The sequence below is a fragment of the Tupaia chinensis genome, unplaced genomic scaffold (assembly GCF_000334495.1).
Source record: "Tupaia chinensis unplaced genomic scaffold, TupChi_1.0 Scaffold000288_2, whole genome shotgun sequence".
NCBI classification, from domain to species: domain Eukaryota; kingdom Metazoa; phylum Chordata; class Mammalia; order Scandentia; family Tupaiidae; genus Tupaia; species Tupaia belangeri.
This window is the reverse complement of record NW_006159773.1, coordinates 492,827-503,103: the sequence shown is the minus strand read 5'-3', so window position 1 is coordinate 503,103 and position 10,277 is coordinate 492,827. Positions and strand designations below refer to the sequence as shown.

Sequence of the window (10,277 nt, the reverse complement as noted above, 5' to 3'; positions counted from 1 at the left end):
TTTTAAATTAGAAAAAGCTTCAACAGAGGAAACGTATTGAAGAGGCTTACAGAAGACCACATATCTAAAAATGCATTGATTCTTAGTGAGTGTGGCTTATAACAGAGGTGACAGTTGTGAGCCGTGGGTAGGTTTAGGAGTAGGAAAAAACAGAGTGCTCCGACAAGAATTTCTTCAGTCTATTTTTGAGGAGTAACAGTCCTGCAAGGAGAAATTGCTTCAGAGTTCATTATCAGGATAAAATGTGATGCTTCATCCTGATAAGAGTAAGCAGGGAGTTTAAAACTCACCTGAAGGAGCAGAGTCAGGAAAGCTCCTGCCTCTGTGAAGCATGTCAGAGTAATTTTATAACCTAAATTAAGGTAAGTGGTGACAAAACCTATTTAAACATTCCTGCAATGTGTCTATCTGTGCTGACTTGATTTAGTTCAGTGCAGTACAATTCAACCCAATCTGAGGGAGAACAATTTAGCAAATGTTCAAGGACCATCTCTGAAGCTATCTACCTTTCAACCTTGCCTCTAATATCTCTTTGGAAACAGATATGTAATTAATGTTTTATTTGAAATTTATTATTATTATTATTATTATTATTTTAAGAACAACAACAACAAAATTGGCATGAGATTCCTTTAGAAACTCCAGATGCAGTGCAGGAGATAAGTGTGGAATCTAGATAAAGCTAATTTAAGAGGTCAAAATTACCCTAGATGTTCCTACTGCCACCTAGTGGTGGGTACCTGAATTATAGACCTGGTTCTGGCAACAGGCACACACTCAGTTTACCTACTTAATAAAATTTCTTACCAGCAAGGAGCTATAAAAAATTTTTTTTCTACTCATGAATAAAAGCAGAAAAATGTACCTTTCTGTTTACTTCGAAGAAAGACATTTTCTTTTGTCACAATCTCGCATTCTTTTTAACTCTACATACATTTAATTGCTCTTACATGTATACAGTTTACTTTAGAAAGAAATAAAAATAAGCATAGGCTGCTAAGCTTGTAAAGTTATTTAGAAGTGACAAAGGCTTCTTTTTTTGCAAAATGAACCATTAAATAGACAGATATTTCTTAAAATCTCATTTTATAATATAAAAATGGATTTTATGGATTTTCCATTTGCTCAAATGCATAACATAATTTCAACGTTTCATGTCATTGTAATTATTTCAGATATTTATGGGTGGCTGGTGAACACCTTTATATTTCTTAGTTTGCTTTCTATCAATAATTGTATCTCTTTTTTTAACAAATCTATATTTAAAATCTCATATTCATTATACGCAGGTTTTATTTTTTTCAGGGAGATTTTAATCTTAATTTGTGATAATAAATAATTACACACTTTATCTTATTTTTTTTCTGATTTGCCACAGGCTATGTGCACTTACCAGAGAGACACAGAGACAAAGAGAGAGAGGGAAATTGAGAAAATATCCCCCCCACATGGAGAATGATTACCTCTCAATCACTTCTCCATCTCTCCCTCCATTTGGAATTTTGGGCAGTCACACACGTGCGCACAGGCACACACACACACACACACACACACACACACAGTGTGCCCATCAAGCTGCCGGATCTAGGACTTGAACTATGCAGCCAGCCATGTGAGATCCACCAACCATAACCACCAGGCCATGCACTGGTTGTATCTACATTTTAAAGAGAAAAATTAATGCAATAGTAGTCTGTGAAAAAAACAAAAATTGCCATTAATTGTTCCTTCGTTTTCCAGAGCAGCAAGTGAAATTAAGTAACAGACGACCATGTACAGAAACAGAATCAAACGTGATGTCCATGGGAAAAAGAAAATAAGATTTATAAATGATTAAACCTACCATAATCTATAATTTTCTTGCATTTCTATCTGGTTCCACTTTTCCGTTTAAGTAGCTTGTTTGTTTGTTTCTTTAAGTTTTGCTATAGGGCATGTGTAGAGGCTGGAGGGAGAAAGAAAGAGGGAAAGTGAGAAATCACTCCCGGGGGACTGGTCATGCCAGGATCCTTTTCTTCCATTCTCCTCTCAGGATTTTGGGTACACACATATGTGCCCAGCATGTTTTTCCAGCCACCAGGTCTGGGACTCAAACCACACAGTTGGCCATGTGGGATCCAGTCGCCTTACTCTCCACACAACCTGCTGGCCCCTCTTCTAAGTAGTCTTTTAACCTCTCTCATTCTTAGTTTCTTTCCATGTTGGGTAATTGATTTTTCAAGCCGTAGTGATGGACAATGATCGAATGTATGAAATAGATGAAAACATCATAATAATCATGATAAATCAAATAAGACAATTTAAAAAGTGAGTATAGTGTTTTTCTACCTACTTTTTAAGGGAATAACAGAATCATTCTGGAAAGCATTATTATTGGTCATGATTCGTCCCTAGGGTTTACGGCATCTCTGTGTGAGTGGGTGTTTTACTCTCAGGATCTTTCACGTCTCTTCAGATCTCCATCCCTCACCTCATACTGTTCGAAGTCTTTTCCTTTAAAAGTCTATATCTGTGATGTTTTCCATATGGGCTGAAGTCGCTTTGAATGGAATACTAAGAAGAATACATCTGTGGGGGGCTTTTCTCTCCCATAAAGAGAGAGAATAGGAATTCTGATCCTTTAGGTCCCTTGGTGGGATAAGGAGATGACTTTGAGACTTATAGTGACATTCAACACTTAAATATTTTTTAGTCCCTGGTTTGATATTTAATTTTTCTAGCGTCATTTTTTTTTTATTGCTCTTTGAGATCCTAGTTACCCAGTTTCAGTTTCTTTTAGGCCATCTGCTTCTTTGCAAAAGAAAAAAAATTTAAGAAAATAAAATTATTCATGCATTTCAGCTTTTTCTGAAGCTCCAAGGTGTCCTCATCATCCTAGGAAGTTATTTTCAAAGATGAACAAAGCAGTTACTTAAAAAGAAATCCAAAAACGTATGCTTTCTGTAAGTGACATGAAACCTGGCAGTAAAATAAGCATTTTAAAATCTCCAATTTTAATAATTTTAATCTACACTACTGGGGAGGGAAGTACTGGACATTGGGCACAGACAATTTAAGCACATAATTGGCAAAAAATATTTTTTAAAAAAATTTTTAATTTAATTTAATTTATTATTATTATTCTAAAATTTTCTATAGGGCACATGTGCTCACCAGAGTGGGAGAGGGGAAGAGAGAGAGAGGGAGAAAATGAGAAAGCGAGGCCCCAGGTCTGGGACTTGAACCTCACTCACCAGGTCTGGGACTTGAACTGCATTCAGTCATGCAGAAGTACAGTGCCTTAACCACCATGCCACCTGGTGGCCCCTTGGCCAAAGTACTGATTAATGTCATTCAAATGCTAATCAGAGCACCTAAGAGTTTTATTTTGTTTTGAAAGTCATTGAGTTCAGGGTATCTAGTTATAATTGACATTCGAAGAATGTTTGATGCAAGGAGCAGGTTCAAAAAGCATAAATTTCTGTTATTAGAAACATCAATTATTTTTGCCTGAAAAGTAGTTTTGTTTTATTTTGTTTATGTGGGTATCTTCTTTTTCTAACTTCTTCATGTTCATTATTTGTATGACTTTTTTTTATTTATGCTGGAATGTGCAGAATTTCTCCTTTGAAGTCCCAAATAACATCATTACAAAGTTAAAAGTATCAGAAGCACAAAGAAAAGAAACAGAAATGAAAATCCAGTTAACGATGACGAAAGAATATAATTCCAAAGAAAAAGGTGTAAATTTTATGCATTTAGGAAAAATTCATACATTGAAAAAAAGAGATTGTCTAAGAGCAATTGATATTTCTCAATTTAAGAGAAATAATTGAAAGACCATCAATTAAAAAAACATAACTTTATAATTTCTTGAAATTAAGAATTGAATCTGCAAAGTAAAAGAGCACACCATATTCTAGAGAAGGTTAATATTGAATAAGTAATCTTGATTCATACCTTAAGTTACCAAACCTTACAAATTAAAGAAAAATGATTGAGGCATTTAAGCAAAAATTACATGTGGCTTTACCTTTAAGAGAGTGAATCAGTCTGGCCTCAGATTTCTTCACATCAGTGTTCAGTTCTCAAAAACACCAGGGTAAAATAAGCTTAATTCTGAGAAACAGTTTGAACAGAGAATATTATACCCATCAAAGCTGTCAACTAAATGTGAAGATAAGAGGTAGCCATTCTCAAACATAAATAAACTCAGCATTGGCAAGTCCTTCCTGGAAAAATAAATTGATGCTGAAATTCAGCCAGCCATGCAAAGAATTAAAATAGAGAACTCAGAATTGGAGAGGAAATGGTAAATGGAGGTGAGTGTCATTTCATTTCAGTGTAAAACTAAGACTATCTGTGGGAATTATCCTAACAGGACAGAGTGTAAATACAACATTTCTTGACAGCCCCTAAATAATAATTAACAACAAATAAAATGAAAGATAGGAAGAAATGTAAGTGTGGTAATTTTCTTATCCTCTAATAGTGTATTAATAAGTGGTATTTGGATGTAAAATACATTTAAAAAAGTAACTGTATTCAATTTTTTCCCTGTGATTTTTATTCATTTTGATGGTGGAAAAACATAAATCTGTATTTACTGCTGTATTATTGTAAACGTTCTATGATTTTAAATAAAATTAAATAACTTTTTTAATACAGAGAATAATTCTTATTTTATACTCGTTTTTGTCTATATTCATTTATTGTTTATATGAATATGTGCATATAGACATTTCTAGTCTGATGTTCACCTTCGGTTAACTAGAACAACTTCTAGTTGGTTTGATTTAAAGACTTTTTTGGCTCACATTTCATTAGAAAAAGCATGCATTATTTTATAAAAAGCAATAAATTAGTTTTTAAATAAAATAATCAAATACAGTATTTTCACTTTAGGCCACTCCATTTCCCTTTCCTGTGATTTTTGTTTATAGAGCATCGTCGATTACATATTTGTAGCAAAGCATTTTAAATATTTTGTTATTTGGGGGGACTGAAAATGCTGGACTATTTGGCATGCTAAGTGCATAACACAAATATAGTATTCAAATTAAATTTTATACCAGATGTACCCACACACTACATGTAGTTTGCAAATGTTGCTTATTGTGCATTATGCATATTATGATTTCCTTTGATACCTAAAACTGTGAACTTTCGTTAGAATATGCATTATGTTGCCTCCAAACTCTTAACTCCATGTTGTTAAAATTGTATATATATTATGTCTAATTTTTGAAAGGAGAACTCTTTGAGCTTCCCACATAGAGTCTGAAAATGGGTTAAAATCAACTTAAACAAAAAATCATTATTTGCAGTGTGTGTGTGGATATGGAATTTTGAGAAAAAAAGTATTTTGGGAATAGTTGATAGTGGTTAATTGACAACAATATGCTGCTGACTTAAAGATATTAGGATCTGCCAAAGAGCGTGAATGTGCCGTCTTGTTCACTGACAGGAACGTATCGTCCCCAGTATGTGCAAACCACTTGAATAACCCTTGCAATTATCCCATTTTATGAATTTACAGTACCTTTTACTTTACCAAGGTAGTTATTTGTTTATAACTTTCTATATGTTTTTTTCTTAAATTGTTTGCTCTCTTTGTCTTTCTTAATAATATTTTCATTTTATACTGCCATGAACTTTAAAATAGTCACAAGGGAATGAAATTTAGTGCTAAAATAACTTATTGGGCATCTTCAGTATATGTTAGCACTGTGCTGGGCATATGAGAAACAGAGATGAAAGAGACACAGACTTTGTTTTTAGAAAGTTGACAATATAGGAAGTAAGATTTGGAAATAATTGATCGATTCTCATTTATCTTTTCCAAAACAAATGTTCCTTCATTGACTAAAGCAGTAACAGTTTTGAAATGTAATGAGGCTATGTTTCTTTTTTTAAAAATTATTTTATTTAACTTTATCATCATTATTATTATTATTTTAAATTTGATGAGAGAGAGAGGAAGTGAGAAAATAAGCTACCAGGTCTGGGACTCAAACCACAGGCAGACATGTGGGAGTCTAGTGTCCTTAACCACCATACTGCCTACTGGCCCAAAGATTTAAGTTTCTAAGTCAGACAGATAAAAGTTGAACCTCTGTTACTTACTAATGATGAATTGAATTCTAACTTACTGAAATTATTAATGCATATATAAAAAATAGGAATCATATCTCATGGATGTGTGATATGTAATAGAACAAATGAGAGAATATTTGTAAAACTGGCCCACTATTTGGCACGTTGTAATCTCTTGATAAGAATTCGTTTTCTTCATCCTCACTGCACTAAGAATAGTTGCAATGTAAGTATCAAATACATTGCCGGTATCTATGAAAAAGCTATCTTCCTTCTACATGTTGTTTTACTTTCACACCTGCAATCTTTTATGTGAATCTATTTATATCTCTGTATTTACATATATTCTTAGAATTGCCTCCTGTTCTTTTTCTTCCTTCTTTTTTATTAGAGGGCATGTGCACTTGCCAGAGAGAGAGACAGAGAGCAGGAGAGAGGAGAAAGCACCCCCCAGTGGGGCAGAATCACATCTCAAGCACTTCTCCTCCATTTTCCCCTCCCTGCAGGATTCTGGGCACACACGCTTGTGTACCTGGAGTGTTTTCCAAGTTGCCACCTCCAAAACTCAACTCCATGGTAGGGGATGTGGGATTAGGTAGCCTTAACTACCAGGTCATGGAGCCAATCCTCCATTTCTGGATATATATATATATACTAGGGAGAGTTGTTTTGTTATAGGGCACATACGCTTGCCAGAGAGCCAGGAAATGAGAAATCACCACCCCCAGGCAGGATAGCCGCACCACAATCCCTTCTCCTCCTCTCCTACATTCTCTGGGGATCTTGGGCACATGCGCACATTCAACTGGTGTGAGTTTTATGCCACTGGTTCCAGGACTCGAACCACAGTTCACTATGTGGGAGTCCAGCGAGGTAACCATTACACCATCTGCACCCCTCATTTTTTTAAAAATATATTTTGATTCTTGTTTGAGTTCATATGGTCTTGATATTACTCCCATTTCCTTATCTCTCTCTTTTTTTTTTTTTTTTTTGAGAGGTTTTCTGCTATAGGGCACGTGCGCTCGCCAGAAAGACAGAGACAGACAGAAAGTGAGAAATCACCTCCCGGGGGAATGGCGACGCTGCAACCCCTTCTCCATTCTCTTGGGATCCTGGGCACGCACGCATGCACATGCACCTGACATGAGTTTAAGCCACCGGGTCTGGGACTCAAATTGTGGTTGACTACATGGGAGTCCAACGACATAGACATTATGCTAACTGCTGGCCCTCCTTCTCTCTAGCTTTTGAATTAACACATTATTGTCCATGTTTCCTCAATTCTTTGCAATCCCACAGTGAGTGTAGGTAGAAGTTCTTCCCACAATTTATAGCAACACCTCTTCTTGCCTCTTTTTGGTGTAGGAGGAAGAAGTGCCTTTCCTGCCATTTAAAGGAAGTTTTTCCACGAGGACTCTCTTCTTGTTTTCTCAGAGAACTCTTCTATCTCTCACACCACATCTTGTCTGCTGCAGTGTTTCCAGTCACAAAATTGTATGCCAATCGAATCAACTCTAAAACAAAACAAACAAAACAAGATTGTCCTTCCTCCTTACCGCTCCCTCTAGGTGCCCTCCTGTACCCTTTGCTCCCTGTAAAGCCAAGTTTAATAAACATTTTCTATATATTTTTTCTCTACTTCAACTTCTCTTCGGTTCTCATTCACTACAGTTTGATTTATTTTACCAATACTCAATATAAATTGCTTTACTAAAGATAAATTTGACACCCTGATTTATAAATTCAATGCACTGCAAAGAAAATTTTCTTATCTTATTTGACCTCTGCTATATATTTTTTAGATTTATTTATTTATTTATTTTTAATTTGACTAGAGAGGGACAAAGTGAGAGAGAGAAAAAGAGAGAGGGAAAGTGAGAAAGCAAGCTGCCAGGTCCAGGACTCGAACCACAGTCGGCCATGTGGGAGTCCAGCGCCCTTAACCACCATGCCACCTGCCGGCCCCAACCTCTGCTATATTGAAGAATAAACTGTTGTCTAACTCTTCCTTCCAGGCTTGCTAACCGTATTTCTCTCTTGCCTCTCCACTTTGCTTATGTACTTATCCTAGTGGAACTTTGAATTCTTTCCCTGCTCCTTCACTCCAGTTTTTGCACAGTCTGTAATATATGTTTATTCTTTTTCTTTAAAAAAAAAAATTTATTTATGCTTATTTGTTGTCATTTTCAAGCCACCGGGTCTGGGACTGGAACTGCGGTTGGCCCTGCGGGAATCCAGCACCTTAAACACCATGCCACCTGCTGGCCCCTGTTCATTCTAATAACAGGTGTTTAAATCAAAATCTGACCTTACAAATAAAAATATATTATTAATGATGGTAGTATATTGCTAGCACTTTATTTTTCACTCATGGTTGGTCCAAAGTAGATATTGGTTGGACAGCTCCCTTGGGTTTCTTTATTCAAGTAAGGGCTCTGGGCTTCAGGCTCTTTCCATTCATTGATGCTCCTATCTTCAACATGTAAGCTCAAGGGTCACTGTGGGAAGGAAAATGATAAAAGCGCACTGCTATTATCCACTGTCAGCCTGGAAATGACACAACTAATCCTGCCCCCACCCTCAGGCAGAAGGGCCACCAGCCTCCTTTAGGGACAGAGTGGCTGGGAAACGTTCCTAGATGGGCAGGTGTTTCCTGGAAACTAAACCATAGAAGGGGAGCAAGATCCTCAGTGTTAGCCGCAACTTAACTACATTGTTCAACTTTTCTATGACCTCAACTATTCTCAGTAATGATGGCATTTACTCTCCCAAAGGGTAACTAAGTGCTCTTCTGTGTCTCTGCGATGATCACCATTACCATTCATGTTATCTGAGATGCCGATGCATTTAATGTTATAATTAGGTACCAGGGAATGTAGCAGATTGTCTAAGGAGAGACCTTGTCTGTATCTTCTCTCAAGTAAAACAGCCTCCTAGTGTCTCTCTGCCTCATTGATTCACCATCTCTTTTTCTAATCTTCTCTGATAACATGCCTCTCTCCCTGGACTATCCTTTTTAATTTATTTCTTCCTCTGATTTGTATAATTTACCTTTGTATTTCTTAATTAAATCAAGTTACATTATTGTGTATTGAAGATGCTATTCAAATGAAGGTGTTATACAGTATTTTAGAATATTAGCATTTTTATTTCACTTGATGTTTTCAAAACACTTTACAATATTCATGAGTAAATTATCACAATATTCCAGGTAGGTGAGGAGGTAAATTAATTATACCTTTTTGTGTGTATGTGTGATTAATAGCCAAGCTTAGGGGAGGACAAAAGGAGGCAAACTTTGCTTCACAGACACAATTCTGCTTCACTCCTTCTCCCTGATCCAATATTAGCAAGCATTTCTTGAGGTTCTACAATGACACCATAGGGAACATCTTAGAGGGTCACATCTTCATTCTTTGGAGTATTCCAGTGACATGTTGTGGGGGGCTGTTCCATAGCAACCTGCACTGCCCATTCACATTGTTTGGAGGAGATAGTCTAAGACAACACTAGCTGCAGCTGCAAATTAATATGTTCTTACTAAATGATGAGTGAGTACATGGAAAAGTATGCCTCTTGCTTTTTCTTCTTCCTGCCTTCTACTTTTAGTCTTTCTGTTACCAGCATGTCGAATCAGGCAGTTCAACACCGATGACTTTGGCTGGGATGTGATGTGGTAGAGATGCTAAGGAGGTCTAGAGAGAAGATCGAAACATCACGGGTGGAAAGTCAGTCACAAAGCTTCAGTCTTTGCTCACTTCTGAGCCTGCATGTCAACACTTGTAATCTCTTTGTTAGTTACCAAAGATTTTCTTATGAGAACCTTTGTGGAAAAGATCTCTTTGACCATGAGGACCAGTGTTAGTAGAGTTTAATCCAAATTTCATTTTCTCTTGCCGGGAATAATGGAATGGATTTCATATTTGGCAAGCTAGTAGTTTAGGCTCTGCAATGAGCAGCCTAAAATTGGATCCTAAGATGCTTTCTTTGGGTCTCTCCAGAAAATTTTGGTTAAAATTCCAATTGATGAAGCCATCAATAATAATAATTGGACGCTTGTAATGAAGCAGAACTTTGAATAGATTTTTCTTTTTTTCTCTTTAAAGTTTTTGTCATGGGGTGTGTGTGCTCACTGGAGAGAGAGAGAGAGAGAGAGAGAGAAGAGGAGAGGAGAGGAGAGGAGAGGAGAGGAGAGGAGC

General features: G+C 36.4%; 1 pseudogene; it reads left to right on the top strand.

Annotated features, from left to right (window-relative positions):
- LOC102491033 (ferritin heavy chain-like) overlaps positions 1-10,277 on the top strand; it is a 14,716-nt pseudogene that overhangs the window by 2,992 nt on the left and 1,447 nt on the right.